This window comes from Saccopteryx leptura, chromosome 4 (genome assembly GCF_036850995.1).
Source record: "Saccopteryx leptura isolate mSacLep1 chromosome 4, mSacLep1_pri_phased_curated, whole genome shotgun sequence".
Lineage (NCBI taxonomy): Eukaryota > Metazoa > Chordata > Mammalia > Chiroptera > Emballonuridae > Saccopteryx > Saccopteryx leptura.
In genome coordinates, this window is record NC_089506.1 from 112,341,307 (window position 1) to 112,356,366 (window position 15,060).

Here is a 15,060-nt window from a genome sequence, read left to right on the forward strand (position 1 = left end):
ATATCCTCCATTTGAGATGCAGAACTCATTAACTTACAGAGCTCAGAGATACAGGAATGAGAAACAAAACTCTCCTATGTGGTGATAAAAGGGGCTGATCCTGCTCCCACCCCTTGGTTCCTGGACTTCTGTATTTTTCCTACTGTGGTCAAAGCACTTTACACTGGTCACTGGTTCCAGATGTAATTGTTTCTTGTGCGGTGCTCTCTGCCCATGTGGGGCATTCCAGCTCCTTAGCTGTAACTTCTGCAGATAATTCTGTCCTTCTGTTAGGCCAGCAGCTTCTGGGTGATATGTCTGTGAGACCAGAGGGTGTTGGAGACTGCAAGCTAGCAAAGCCCTTGCAGTTTAAGGCTTAGCCAAAGGTTAAGCTCTTTCCCCACACCTCCATATTGGCTATGAAGCTGAGTGTTTGTACTGGTCCCATCCCCCTACCTCACTTGCTTGATTAAGTTGCTAGAGGCAATTTACATGCCCTTCCTCTCACCCTTTGTTTGTTCTGATGTTGGTTGATTTCAGTTATGCAAGGTGGAGAGTTTTCTGCACTTGGGAGAATTCTTAGGTTGCTTTGGAAATGTGACTTTGTATAGGAGACTTCCTTATTTGCATACAGCTCTGCACTATATAATAAAGCAAACCAAGGGCTTTGCTTTCGCTCTTGAAAGCTATCTTGATGTTGCAAAGAGACCTCCTGATCCCACCCTTTTCCTCTCTGAGTTTATTTCTTCATTCTGTAGCATTCTCACTCAGGACCTGGATAATTACTAGCTGTGCTGGTCCGTGGCAGGTGGTGCCCAAACGGGGACCTGAGAAAGAGAAACTAAACTAAAGGCAAATGACGGAACTCCCCAAGTGTGCACAGTGAGTACAGATTTTGGAGAAAGTATAGTTAGAAGTAATAAATTATGAGACAATTAGGCTCAAAAGTAAGGGATCTTTTTCTTTTGTACAAATGTTTTTATTTGAGGAGGAGCCATTGTCTGAGGAGTATCAGGGTGAGCTAGACATGGAGGGATGTAAATATGAGAAGACCTTGGAGTCTGAGGATGACTCGGGAGATAACGAGGCTGTCGCGGCTATGGTCACCTTAACCTTCGCGTCTCCACTGCCCTCTGCTCTTTCTTATGCTCAACCTTCTGCTTCTTCTTACTCTTATTGGGTTGCTCCCAGAGTCTCTAGCTCAGACCTTTGGAGATCCCCTCTCCAACAAGCTTTAGATCAGGCTCAAGATATAGGGGATTACATCAGAATATATGCTGATATTGGGCCTTCAAACATGCAACATCTGTCTATTGCTGCAGTGTTTCAGGTCTCCAGGAAAATACTTTGATAAATGGCAGAACAAGTGAACAAATCAAGAAAGGGAGGTCAGGGAAGTACTTCTACCAGTGGATATTGTTTTCAATACAGGGTCCAGAATATTTTGCTAGAAATTGCACTATTCTCTCTGGATATCAGTCTCAGCCTCCCCCAAGGAGCAGCCAGCTCCTAAAGCTCCTGACCTCTGCCCACACTGCAAGAGAGGAAAACATTGGGCGAACGAATGTAAATTTAAGTATACTGCCAAAGGGCAGGTGATTCAGGAAAACAGACAACGGGGGCCCTCCCTGGCCCCGCCCCATCAAACAATAGGGGAAATGTCAGTGTTTTCTCAGCAAATTCTAATTCCAGCAGGCCAAACATCACCCAGTTATCCTGAGCAATGGCAGAGCAGCTACTCCTGGTTTTCTCTGGCTACTTAGTCTCTCATTCAGCTAAAATCGAGTAGGGGAGAAATCTCAGCATAGTCAATCTGAACAGCCAGTTACAGCAACTATAGAATTTGAGAATGGATAGGAGACTTAGGTAAAGTTATACCTTTTCCTGTTACTGTCTGATTTTCTTGAATGTTTTAGCTACAATCTTCTGAACTATCATTTTATTTCTTTCCTATTCTTTGCCTGGAAATTTAGGCAGGGGACCCCTGGTGGATCTGACTACAAAATTTCCCATGCAGCTGCTGAGAGAAGACATTTTCTCAGGGAGGTTTTGTTTAGTTCCATCCTTCAGTCCCTCTGTCAGAAAATGCCCTGACTGGGATCAGGCAGGCATCTTTCGGTCTGGTTGTGCTCTGAAATCCCAGGTTTTTCTCTGGTTTGTCTAATTCTAGTTTCCGTTTAGTTTTGTTCTGATGTTGTCTAAAATGTGATTTCTTAAGGCCTGAATTAAGTTCTTGCATGCAAAAATTGAAAATGCCAGCTCTACTACTGAATAAAAAAATAAAATTGTTTCATCCCTACTTTTTTTTTAATTGGAAAAAAATTCCAGTTTTAAAATTGGAATTTTTAAGGAGCACTCATTTAAATTTAAATAGAATAGAATTTAGGTCCTAAAGACTTGCTAATTTAGTTTGTGTTTTATGTTTGTCTTCAGAGTTGGAAGCCAAATAGCAGCTCAGGTATTAGGATTAATCAGATTTATATGTTATACTTGTGTTTCTGTACTGTAAGTTATCTTGTTTGTGTGTAAAACTGTACTCAGGTCTGTGAAACAAAGGAATCAAGTGAAATTAAGCAGGGCCCTGATAAGTCATTTCAAGAGTTTGTCTCAAACTGCTTTAGGCAATTAGAAGAATAGTATAATAATGCTAATTCTGCTTGTCAGGCCACATCCTGAAAAAGGGGCCCTGAGGAAATTGAGGATTTGGCTCCTCTGATTTTGCCTGTTGAAATCAAAAGATGTGTGACTTTGTATCTGAGACTTCCTTATTTGCATACAGCATTGCACTATATAATAAAGCAGACCGAGGGCTTTGCTTTCGCTCTTGCAAGCTATCTTGGCATTGCAAAGAGACCTCCCAATCCCATCCTTTTTCTCCCTGAGTTTATTTCTTCATTCTGCAGCATTCTAACTCAGGACCTGGATAATTACTAGCCGTGCTGGTCTGTGGCAAGGGGGTCCCATGATGACGTGCCTGCTGCTGCATTTCCTGTGCTGTAAAGTGGGACTTTCGATGTTATGTGAAATGGTGTTATGTGGGCTTTGAGAGCGTGGATCAGATACTCTGGAGCCTTCAGATAGAAGTGCTGGCTGAGGCCTATGAGCAGGAAAGGCAAGCTCACTTCAAGATATTGTCAATTTTTTCAAGAGGAGTTACACCCCGTCCAGGTGGAAGGGGTCCCATATAATCATTTTCCCAACTAGTGGCTGGCTGGTCTCCTTGAGGGAAGATGCTTAGTGTTGGTTTGTTTTGTTGACAAGGTTTTTGTCAACAATGGCAGAAGCCAGACCAGCCTTGGGTTCAAGAACACCATGCTGTTGGGCTCATGCACAGCCTCCATCCCTGCTCTGTAGTGACCTCCATTCATGTGAGGGTCAGCACAATCAGTATATAAATATTTTAAAAGTTTCTCATTTTAAATTTCAAATATAACGAATCTTTATGAATATAACACAATCAAAATCTCATGGGGTCTTCCATAATATTTAAAAATCTAAAGGGGTCTTGAGACCAAAATGTTTGAGAAGCACTGTTTTAAACCAATCACTGTGTTCCTGGGTCATGTGCCTGCCTCTACCCATGGGCTGGGGGTGGGCATTGAAACTCTGTGGATTGTGAATGGGGACAGGTGGCTCACCAAAAGGAAATATAGGAGCAATAGTTAGCAAAAGGGAGATGCACTCGGTGCCCCAAAACAAACAAACAAACAAACAAACAAACAAACCACAAACCCAAGCAGTGGGTGGCTACTACATGGAGGATCTTGGTTTTATTTTTTTCGAACCCTTAAGGCATAGTACCATGTAGAGGAAATACAGTTTGTTCCGTGACTAAATACATGAGTGGGTGAAAGAATAAATGAATGAGTGAATGAATAAATAAATAAATGCTAAAAGTCTGGGAAATGATCCAGATAACTGTTGAGATTCATCTAACTCCCTGATGTTATACATGTCCCATGGAGTTACATTCTGAAGTCTGTATTTGTCTGTCTGTGTTTTTGAGTCTGTGTGTGTGTGTGTGTGTGAACATTAAGCAGATAGGGGGATTGTGATGATGACTTGGGAAGTGGCACTCTAGAAGATCCCAGAGTCAAAGGGGGGGTGTCACTGAGAAGGTCAGACCTGGGGCTAACATTAACAAGGAATCTAAACTGGGCTGGGAGTGGGGCAGTGGCAGCAGTGGCTCATTCACTGCCCAGCTCCCACCCCCATCCCCCATCCAGGTGCGGATGTAACCAATCAGAAAGCCAAAATACTGATGGGGAAAGCTGAGTAACTTGAAGCAGCTCTGAAAAAGAGGCCCATGTAAAAGTCAGTGTTGTATGTGATACTTAAGTTGACATCGCACCCTACCCTGTGAACCACTGGCTATTGGGCTTGGATTGACACCCATTCTAAGCTAGACTTATTTCCTCAGGAATAAAATGATCAATTATAAACGCTGCTAGTCAGTGTCTTCTGAAAACAATAAAAGGTTGAAATGAACAAGTGCTGTGGTCTGAATATGTTTCCCCCTAAATGTATATGTTGATGGTATTAAGAAGGGTGATTAGGTCATAAGGGTGGATCTCTGATAAGTGGAGTCGATGCCCTTATAAAAGAGACCCCACCGAGCTCTGTGCCCCTTCCGTTCTGTAAGTGCACCATGAGAAAGACTGGCTATGAACCAGGAAGGAAGCCCTCAGCAGAACATGACCGTGGTGGTGTCCTGATCTCAGACTTCCCAGCCTCTGGAACTGTGGGAAATAACTTTCTGTTGTTTATAAGCTAGAAAGAATGAAAGAAAGAACAAAAGAAAGAGAGAGAGAGAGAGAGAGAGAAAGAAAAAGGGAAGGAAAAAAAAAGAAAAAGAGAAAGAAAAAAGAGAAAAAGAAATGGCACGACCAGTCCATGGGACAGTGAGCTATGGTTATGCATTAGGAGCAATTGCCTCTGGTAGTGATTAGGGATGCTGTCTGTGTGTCTGCATATGAAAAAAACAGATTTAGGGACAAATTTACAGTGACTCAGAAGGGGGTTCAAGTAATAGAGCCCTTCTGGACTCGGGTGCATGATAGACAGCTATGGGGTGGGGGTGGGGGTGGATCAGTGACAGAAACACTTTTACCAAATAATTGCACTGTGCGTGCCCAGAGCTGGGAGACTGCTGAGCTGTCACAGCCGAGGCAAGATGGTTTAGATGAGTCTGCCGATCGCATCCCTGCCTCCACGCCACACCTCCCTGAGCAAGTAAGCACCGCACATGTGGATTCCCTCCCCCTGTGTAACAAGAAGGGCCAATGACTTACTGCTTTCCAAAGGCCTAAGACAGGAATGTGTGAAATTGGGGATTGCTGACAAATTGAGAGAAACCCAGCAATGTGTTCTGAAATCCTAGTAGGGATTTTGTCATCTACTAGAGCTAGGTGGCTCTGACAGGGATGGCTCACGGAGCCCAGGAGGAGGAGGCGTGGAGGGCCCGTGGCCTGGCTCCGAGGATGTCTGCAGTGCGAGTGGCCTCAGAGGACGAGAGCTCGATATCGGACTGTGCAGTGCAGCAAAGATGAGATTTCTAACCTTGATCTGCCCTCCAACAGGAAGTGTATACCACTTGAGACGATGAGAAAATATGTACAAATATACAGGTTCATAAAGTGAATGTCGCCTGGGAGACCAGCACCTTCATTAGAAGGATAACTGTCTAGAGGACAAGGTCCTTTAACTAGGATTGAGGCTGGAAATATAGGAATACCCTATATTCTCAAGTTACCTCTCATACCCTACCCCGAATAATACCTTTTCTTCAATATGATGGCTGGACACCTTTCTGTATGTGGGTATATATATTCTCTATTGAAAAAATAAAATTCAATTTATCTAAACTAAGTCAAATCAAGCAAAACAGTTCACTTATTTATCTCATCCCCTCCCCCTCCCTGTATCTGGCTACCACCAATCTACTTTCTGTAACTATGAACTGGAGTTTCTTTCTTCTCTTTCTTTCTTTATTTTAATTTTTATTTATTTATTTTTTGTGGCATCCTTGTCTGGTTTTTGTTTCAGGATAACGCTGGCTTCATATAATGTGTCTGGATGATTTCCCCTCTCTTTTGTTTTATGAAAGAGGTTGAGAAGGAATGCTATTCATTTTTTATTGAATGCTTGGTAAATTTCACCAGCAAAACCATCTGATCCTGCACTTTGGTTAATTGGGAGGTTCAGATAACTGTTTTAATCTTACTAGTACTTAGTCTGTTGAAATGTTCTATTTCATCATTATTCAGTCTTGGTAGTTTGTATGTTCCTAGGAATGTATCCATTTCCTAGGTGGTCCAATTTGTTAGTGTATAATTGTCTACAGTGTTCTTTTATGATCCTTTTATTTCTGTGTTATCAGTTGTAATATCTCCTTTTTCATTTCTGAGCTTTTTTATTTGAGTCCTCTCTCTCTTTTTCTTTTTCAATCTAACTAAAGGTTTGTCAATTTTTAAAAATCTTTTCAAAGAACCAGCCCTTATTTTCATTGGTTGTTTCCATTGTTTCACTGGGAAACAAAAAGTTATTTACAGTTACTGTCAGGGACCCTGACAATGTTGTGGGTTGGTATGTTACTGTATTTGTGGGCATTTTCCAGATAATACACAAATGTATATTCTGTCATTAAAATCTAGCTAAGGGAGTGCAGATCTAGGTAAGAAGATAACTAGAAATATAAGGCCGGATGTGGTAGATGCCAGATAGAAGGTCTAAAGGGTTCAGTGGTGGGAAGAAGTCTTTGTGGGCAATGTACCTCATTGCATGAATCCAAGAATATAGACTTCCTGACCCAGAGGGACTCTATACCAAAAGATATTTTTAAAGAAGACAGATTTGGTTACAGATTAAAGCAGGTGTCGCAAACCTATGGTTCATGAGCCAGATGTGGCTCTTTTGATGGCTGTATCTGGCTCGCAGACAAATCTTTAATAAAAAAAATAATAACATTAAAAATATAAAACATTCTCATGTATTACAATCCATTCATTTCCTACTGCTCATGTTCATGGTTGCGGGTGGCTGGAGCCAATCACAGCTGTCCTCTGGGACAACACCAAATTTTTATTGGATAATGTGGAACGTACACGGGTCATTGTATGGCTCTCACGGAATTACATTTTAAAATATGTGGCGTTCATGGCTCTCTCAGCCAAAAAAGTTTCCCGGCCCCTGGATTAAGGGATGAATGAAGAGGGGAAAGACTTGAGTTACGAAAATAAATTGGAAGATGACTGCAAAATACCAGATGGAAGGTAACGAGGGCCTGTCTTCGCTAGAGGTGACAGTGGAGTTGGAAATAAAGAATCAAAGGGAAGAATTGACAGAATCTGGTGGCTAATTGAATGTGAAGATCAAGAGAGAAGGAGTCATCAAAGATGGCTCCAAGCCTGTGAGAGAGAATAATGTTCTTGGCAAGAATAGATGCTAGTTTTGAAAATAATAAGCTTGAGCTGAGTTTAAGGTGATATTCCTAGAAGAACTTCTGGCAGTATTTGGTGGTAGAGTCTGGTGATAGTTCAGAGCTGGGTGGTGACTTGGGAGTCATCTGCATACAAGTTATATTGTAACCAAAACGTTATAGTGAAGGAGTTCCCCTAAGGAGAAGCTTTGAAGGGAACAATGACTAAGGAGAATATTTAAGGGGTATGCTTACAGCAAGTCTACAAAAGAAAGAAAGAACATCAGTGAATGAAGACAAAGAAGGTGCACTAAGAAACTGGGGAAGAGAATCAGGGCAGTATGTTATAGAAAGCCAAGGCAAGAGAGAGTTTCCAGGAAGATGGGTATTGTGAATTGCTACAAAAGAAAAGAGGTCTAAGAACACCCATGACTTTCTGGTTATAGATAGAAGATTTGCTATATTTCTTCACAGCTTTCTAAACTAGATTTTATTTTTTAGAATAGTGTTAGGTGCTCAGCAAAACTGAGCATGGAGTTCCCATACAACCCCTGCCCCACACCGGCACAGCCTGCCCACTATCAATAGCCCCTATCAGAGTGTTAGAATTGGTGAAGTTGCATGGACACATGATTATCATCCAAAATTTACAGTTTAATTAGGGTCCACTCCTGTTGCACATTTTATAGGTCTGATAAATGTCTAATGACATGTATCCACTATCAGAGTAGCATACAAAATGGTTATATTGCCCTAAAAATTCCTCTGTTCTCCCCTTACTCATCCCTCCCTTTCTCTTCACTCTAGCAGCCACTGATTTTTCACTGCCTCCAGTTTGGCCTTCTCCAGAGTGGTGTTGTTGGAATCACAGAGTATAAAGCCTTTTCAGATCGGCTTTTTTTTTTACTTAGTAATATGCATTTAAGTTCCCTTCATATCTTTTCATGACTTGAAAGCTTATTCCTTTTTTAACACTGAGTAATATTTTGTTGTCTGCTGTACCACGGTTTACTTATTCATTTACTGACAGACATCTGGGTGTCTTCTAAGTTAAGGTAATTATGAATAAAGGGGCTTTATAGGTATGTGTACAGATTTTATCTATCTATCTATCTATCTATCTATCTATCATCTATCTATCTATCATATCATCATCATCATCATCTATCATCTATATATCATGTGGCAAAATACACATAACATGAAATTTACTTTTTTAACCATTTTGAAATGTATAATTCAGTGGCATTAAGTACATTCATATCAATGTGCAAACATTACCACCATCCATTTTCAGAACTCTTTTCATCTAGAAAAACTGAAACTGTCTACCCATTAAACAAATTCCAGTGCCCTTTCTCCCAAGCTCTGACAACCACCAGTGTAATTTCTTTTATGATTTTGACTATTCTGAGTACCTCTTTATAAGTGGAATCATACAGTATTTTTGTGTGTGTGCCTGACTCGTAGCCCTTAGTATAACACTTTCAAAGGTAATCTAAGATGTGCTTGTCAGCCTTTTACACCTGAGGATTGGTGAAAATAGAAGAATTGTTTCAGGAGTCACTAAGGCAGAAATCACCCTGAGCATAAGCAAATTCTACTAAGATCATTGGGTCTATAATCTTCATACAACATCAGGGTGGTTACCTCTTTCAAAACTGGCACGGAATTTCTGGAGGACCAGTCCATGGACCAGAGATTGAAAACACTGAATATTGCAGGATTCCCCTCCTTCTTAAAAGGCTGAATAACATTCCATTGTTTGTATACACCAGACTTTGTTTATCCATTCATCCATCAATGCACACTTGGGTTGCACCCATATATATAAACTGTTGTCAATAATGCTTCTGTGGACATGTGTGTACATATATCTCTTTAATTCTTTTGGGTACGTACAAAGAAGAGGAATCATTGGGTCATATGGTGATTCCATGTGGACACATGTTTTCAGCTCATTTGGCTAAAGAATTGTGATTGTTTAGTTTTGTAAGAAACTGCCAAACTGTCTTCCAAAGTGGCATTTGGCATTTCTACCAGCAGTGAGTGAGAGTTCCTGTTGTTATACATCCTAATCAGCATTTGTATTGTCAGTGTTTTAAATTTTTGCCATTATAATAGGTGTGTAATAGTATTTTATTATTGCTTTAATTTGCAGTTCCCCAGTGGTATATGATATTGAGTGTCCTTTAACATTCTTACATGCCATCTGTATATTTTTTTGGTCAAGTGTCATTTCAGATCTTCTGTCCATTTTTAAATCAGGGTTTGTTTTTTTATTGTTGAGAGTTTTACATTTTGGATAAGTGTTTTATCAGATGTATCCTTTGCTAATATTTTCTCATAGTTGATAGCTTGTCTTCTTCAAGTATTTTAGGATTTTCCTATTTTAGCTATCTTTCTGTTTATAATTTCTACTTTAATTCTACTGTGGTCTGAAAACTGTCATTGTGTGATTTCTGTTGTTTTAAATGTCTTAAGCTTAAGGTACGTTTTATGGTCCAGAATGTGGTCTATCTGAGTGAGTGTTTCATGTGAACTTGAGAATAATGTGTGTTCTGTGGTTGTTGGATAAAACAGTTTATAAATGTCAATTATATCCAATTGATTGATGGTGTTGTTGAGTTCAACTATGTCCTTACTGATTTTCTGCCTGCTAGAGCTGTGTATTTCTGAGAAAGAGTTGTTGACATGCCCAACTATCATAGTGGATTAACCTGTTTTCCTTGCCACTCTCCTAGTCTTTTGCCTCACCTAGTTTGGCATTCTGTTGTTAGGAGCAGACACATTAAGGATTGTTATGTATTAGTGGAGTATTCATCTCTTTATTATTAGGTAATGCCCTTCTTCAACTCTGATAACCGTTTCAGCTGTGAATTCTGCACTGTCTGAAATTAATATAGTTACTCTAGCTTTGTTTTGATTAGTGCTAGCATGCTATGTTTTCCCCTTATTATTTACTTTTAATTTATATGAGTTTTTATATTTAAAGTGGATTTCTTGCAGACAATGTACAGTAGAGTCTTGTCTTTTAATCCATTCTGACAATCTCTGTTTTAACTGGGGCTTTTAGACCAGTGATACTTAAATATGAATTGTTGAATTAATAGTTACATATTTGCTACTGTTTTTTACTTGCTACATTTATTTTTTGTTCCTGTTTTTGTTTTTCACTCCTTGTATGCCTTTTGTGGTTTTAACTATTATGTATAATTCCATTTTCTCTCCTTTCTTAGCATTATCAAATATACTTTTTTTGTACTTCTTAAGGGGTTCCCTAAAGTTTGCAATACACATTTACTATTAATCCAAGTCTTCTTTTAAATAACATTCTGCTGCATCACATGTAGTGCAAGTTCCTCATAGCAAAATATCTGCATTTCCTATCTTCAGTCTTTTGTGGCACTGCTGATACTCATTTCATTTATATATAAGTTGTTATAATCATCAAATACCTTGCTGCTATTATTATTTTAAACAAACTTATTTTTTATATTGATTAAAAGTCAGAAAAAGAAAAGTTTTTATTTTCACTTATTTCTTCTCTAATTTTCTTTTTTTCTTTATGGAGATTCAAGCTTCTGGCCTATATAATTTTTATTCTCTCTGAAGTACTTTTTTCAAATATCTTGTAAGGGAGTTCTACTGGTAACAAATTCCCTTATTTTTTGTTTTTCTGAGAAAGTCTTCATTTTTTTCTTTTTTTTTTTTTTTTTTGTATTTTTCTTAAGTTGGAAACAGGGAGGCAGTCAGACAGACTCCCACATGCACCCGACTGGGATCCACCCGGCACGCCCATCTGGGGTGTCGCTCTGTTGCAACCAGAGCCATTCTAGCGCCTGAGGCAGAGGCCATGGAGCCATCCTCATGCCCGGGCCAACTTTGCTCCAATGGAGCCTTGGCTGCAGAAGGGGAAGAGAGAGACAGAGAGGAAGGAGAGAGGGAAGGGTGGAGAAGCAGATGGGTGCTTCTCCTGTGTGCCCTGGCCAGGAATCGAACCCAGGACTGCCGCACGCCAGGCCGACGCTCTACCACTGAGCCAACCGGCCAGGGCCAAGTCTTCATTTTGAAGAAGAATTTTGTATTTATGTTGATGGGTTCTTTCCTTGTCACTATTTAAAATAGTTTTTCATTCCCTTTTTTTCTGGCATGGTTTCTGAGGACACGACATATGCAATTCTTCTCTTTGCCCTTTGTACATAAGGTGTTTCTATTTCTTGGCTTCTATACCAATTATCTTTATTTTATTTTACTTTTTTTACAATACAAATATAGTATGTCTAGGTGTAGTTTGGAGAAATATATCCTGCTTAACATTGTTCCCTGAGATTTCTGGATCTGTGGTTTCATGCCTGACATTAATTTGGAGAAACTCTCAATCATCATTGCTTCAAATATCCTGTTCCTTTCTCTCTTTCTTTTCCTTCTAGTATTAACATTATGAGACCATTACAGCTTTTGTAGTTGTCCCTCAGTTCCTGAATATTCTGTTCCTTTATTCTTAGTCTTTGTTTTCTTTGCTCCTCAGTTTGAAAGTTTTTGTGAATGTATCTTCAAGCTCACAGAATCTTTCTTCACTGATGTCTAATCTACTAATGAGCTCATCAAAGACTTTCTTCATTTGTTACAGTTTTTGATCTCTAGCATTTCTCTTTGATTCTTACCTAGAATTTCCATCTCTGTGCTTACATTACCCATCTATTCTTGCATGTTGTATACCTTTTCTATTAGAGTCTTTAGCATATTAATCATATTTGTTTTAAATGCTTAGTCTGATAATTCCAACATTTATGTCATATCTGAGTCTGATTCTGATGCTTGCCCTGTTCTTTCATACTGTCATCTGGCTTTTAAGATGCCTTATATTGTTCAAAGCAGGACATGATATACTGGGTAAAAAGAACTTCTGTAAATAGGCCTTTAGTAATATGGTGGTGAAGTGTGGGAGAGGGGAAGCATTCTACAGTTTTGTAATTAGATCTCAGTCTTTAGAAATGCTTTTCAATTACTCCACCCTTACCCCCTACCCACACACATGCCTTTATGTGAGATAGAATAGTTAGAGGTCCTGGAGTTGGGTGTTTCTTTTCCTCAAAGTCAGTTAGGTTCCAATAAAACCCCAATAGGTTATGCTCTAGTACAGCGGTTCTCAACCTGTGGGTCGTGACCCTGGTGGGGGTCGAATGACCAAAACACAGGGGTCGCCTAAAGCCATTGGAAAATACATATTTATTATACAATACATTTTTAAATAAAATATGTATTTCCGATGGCTTTAGGCGACCCCTGTGTTTTGGTCATTCGACCCCCACTGGGGTTGTGAGCTATAGGTTGAGAACCGCTGCTCTAGTAAAATAGCTTTTTTTGATTGCAGTTCTTGTAAAGAACAAAATGCTTTAGGGTATTTATTTATTCTTTCTTTCTTTATTTCTTTTAAGTGAGAGGAGGGGAGATAGTGAGAGAGAGTACTGTATGTACCTGGACCAGGATCCACCAAGCAATCCTTGTCTGGGGCTGATGATTGAATCACCTAAGCTATTTTTAGCACCTGAGGTTAATTTACTCAGACCAAATGAGCTATCCTCAGTGCCCGGAGCCAATGCTGGTACTGGCTGTGGGAGAGGAAGAGAGAGAGAGGGGGAAGGGAAGGGGAAACAGATGGTTGCTTCTCTTTTGTGCGCTGACCAGGAATTGAACTCAGGACATCCATAGACTGTGCCAATGCTCAATCCACTGAGCCAACCAGCCAAGTCTAGTGTATTTCAAAATGGTTATTTTCTCCCTCCCCTCAAGGAGGCTTCAGGGGATTTTCCTCCAATATTTACTGTTAGAATCTTCAAGTTAATATAAATGTGAACCCAACCCCCTAAAACTGACTCCCTTTCCCTGGAGTTTATATCCCCTAGACTTGTCTCCTCTGAGCCTCCAGCCATGTGTCAATGACAGTTCAGGTTTTCCTACCCTAGTACTGGTTCCCATGGAGATTTCTCCTAGTAGGTTGCTGCTTCCAGTAAGTTATGGTTTTCTTTCTCTACCTCTCTCTTTCCAATTTGGGGACAATCATTTGTCTTGTAACTTCAGTTTTCTGACAGATCTATTAAAAATTGTTAATTTTCCATTTATTCAGCTTTTTCCCTGCTAAGATGGAGTGATGACTTGCATGCTCCTTGCATGCTGGACTGTGTTGATGAAAAGGGTTCTATGGAAAGCAACCTCACAGGGTGATCTGATCAAAAATTCCTAACTGGGGCAGCTCATAGTGGGTGGTCACACCCCAGGCTTGTAATTTAAGTAAAAGGTTTATCTGCCTTTAGAAAACCCTGTCCATTTTTCTTGTTCATATAGGTTAACACACCTTTGAAATGCCAGAGTAATCCATTTTCAGAACCCTCGGAGGCATAACCACCTTCAAGAGGGCACATAATCATGTTAACTGTCCTGCAATCCAATCCTCACCTTGCTTCCTCCCACCTTTATTTAATCTTTCTTAAATTTCTTCCCTAATTCCAAATGCATAACAGGAGCTGCAGACTGTCCTTGTCTGGGAAGCACTTTTCTCAGCCTATTGAGATCTTGCTTCCCCTGAAGCATATCTTCAGTTTGGCTCAAATGAATTTTATAAACATTCTTTAGCAGTTTGGACAATCTTACATTGACAGCTGGACATTAAAAGTCCTTAGTTCTCTTTATTACTTTTTAATACTTGGAGAATATTAACTAATAGTATCAGTTTTCAACCAACATAAGTTGCAACAAAAAAGTATGTAAAGTAACAACTTTGTGATAGTGAAGCACATAGAAACCAATGTGTTCCTGGAGGGGACTATGGATTTCCTGTCATTTGTCTGGTGGTGTTCTCTGCCAGGAGCCCTAGGACGAAGGCACAATGGAAAGAAAGGAACAGTGGAAGGAGGGTAAAACAAAGGTCTTAAGAAATACTGACAATAGGCCTGACCTGTGGTGGCGCAGTGGATAAAGCGTTGACCTGGAAATGCTGAGGTCACCGGTTCAAAACCCTGGGCCTGCCTGGTCAAGGCACATATGGGAGTTGATGCTTCCAGCTCCTCCCCCCTTCTCTTTCTCTATCTCTCTCTCTCTTCTCTAAAAATGAATAAATAAAAAAAAAATTAAAAAAACAAACAAACAACAAAAAATAGTGGTTTACCAGATGACCTGTTCAAAGTGAACTAGAAATAATAAAAGGAATTTCTTCAACAGCATTTTTTTTTTCATGGAAGCAGAATGGGTTATATAGGAACATTAAGAAGTTATTTTTCTGATACAGTTAACCTTGGGCAATATTTACGGTGCTCAAAGTGGGGCACTATTCTTTTAAAATTTAAGTATTTCGTATTTATCCATATGTTGCAAATATAAGGTCTACCGGAAAGTTCTGTCCGTTTTTGGAATAAAACAAAATACAAATTTTTCTTACCATCAATAAACTTTATTAAATAATATAATTGCCATTATTATTAATGATTTCTTGCCAGCATGAGGGCAATTTGTATATCACATTGTTGAAAAATGTTTTATCTTTTGATGCAAAAAATTGAACCAGTGCTTGTTTGATATCTTCTTAATTTTGAATTTTTTGCCCTTCAAAAAATTTTGTAAGGACAAAAACAAGTGATAGTCAGAGGGTGCTAAGTCTGGGGAAT

General features: G+C 39.6%; 1 long non-coding RNA gene across 1 annotated transcript in view; it reads left to right on the top strand.

The window, feature by feature from the left end:
* Positions 1-673: 673 nt before the first annotated feature.
* The window catches only part of LOC136402947 (uncharacterized), an 83,674-nt gene continuing 69,287 nt past the window's right edge, over positions 674-15,060 (top strand). Inside the window, exon 1 of the long non-coding RNA XR_010751057.1 lies at positions 674-861. This is a non-coding gene — a long non-coding RNA (uncharacterized lncRNA). The remainder of the gene's footprint in view (positions 862-15,060) is intronic.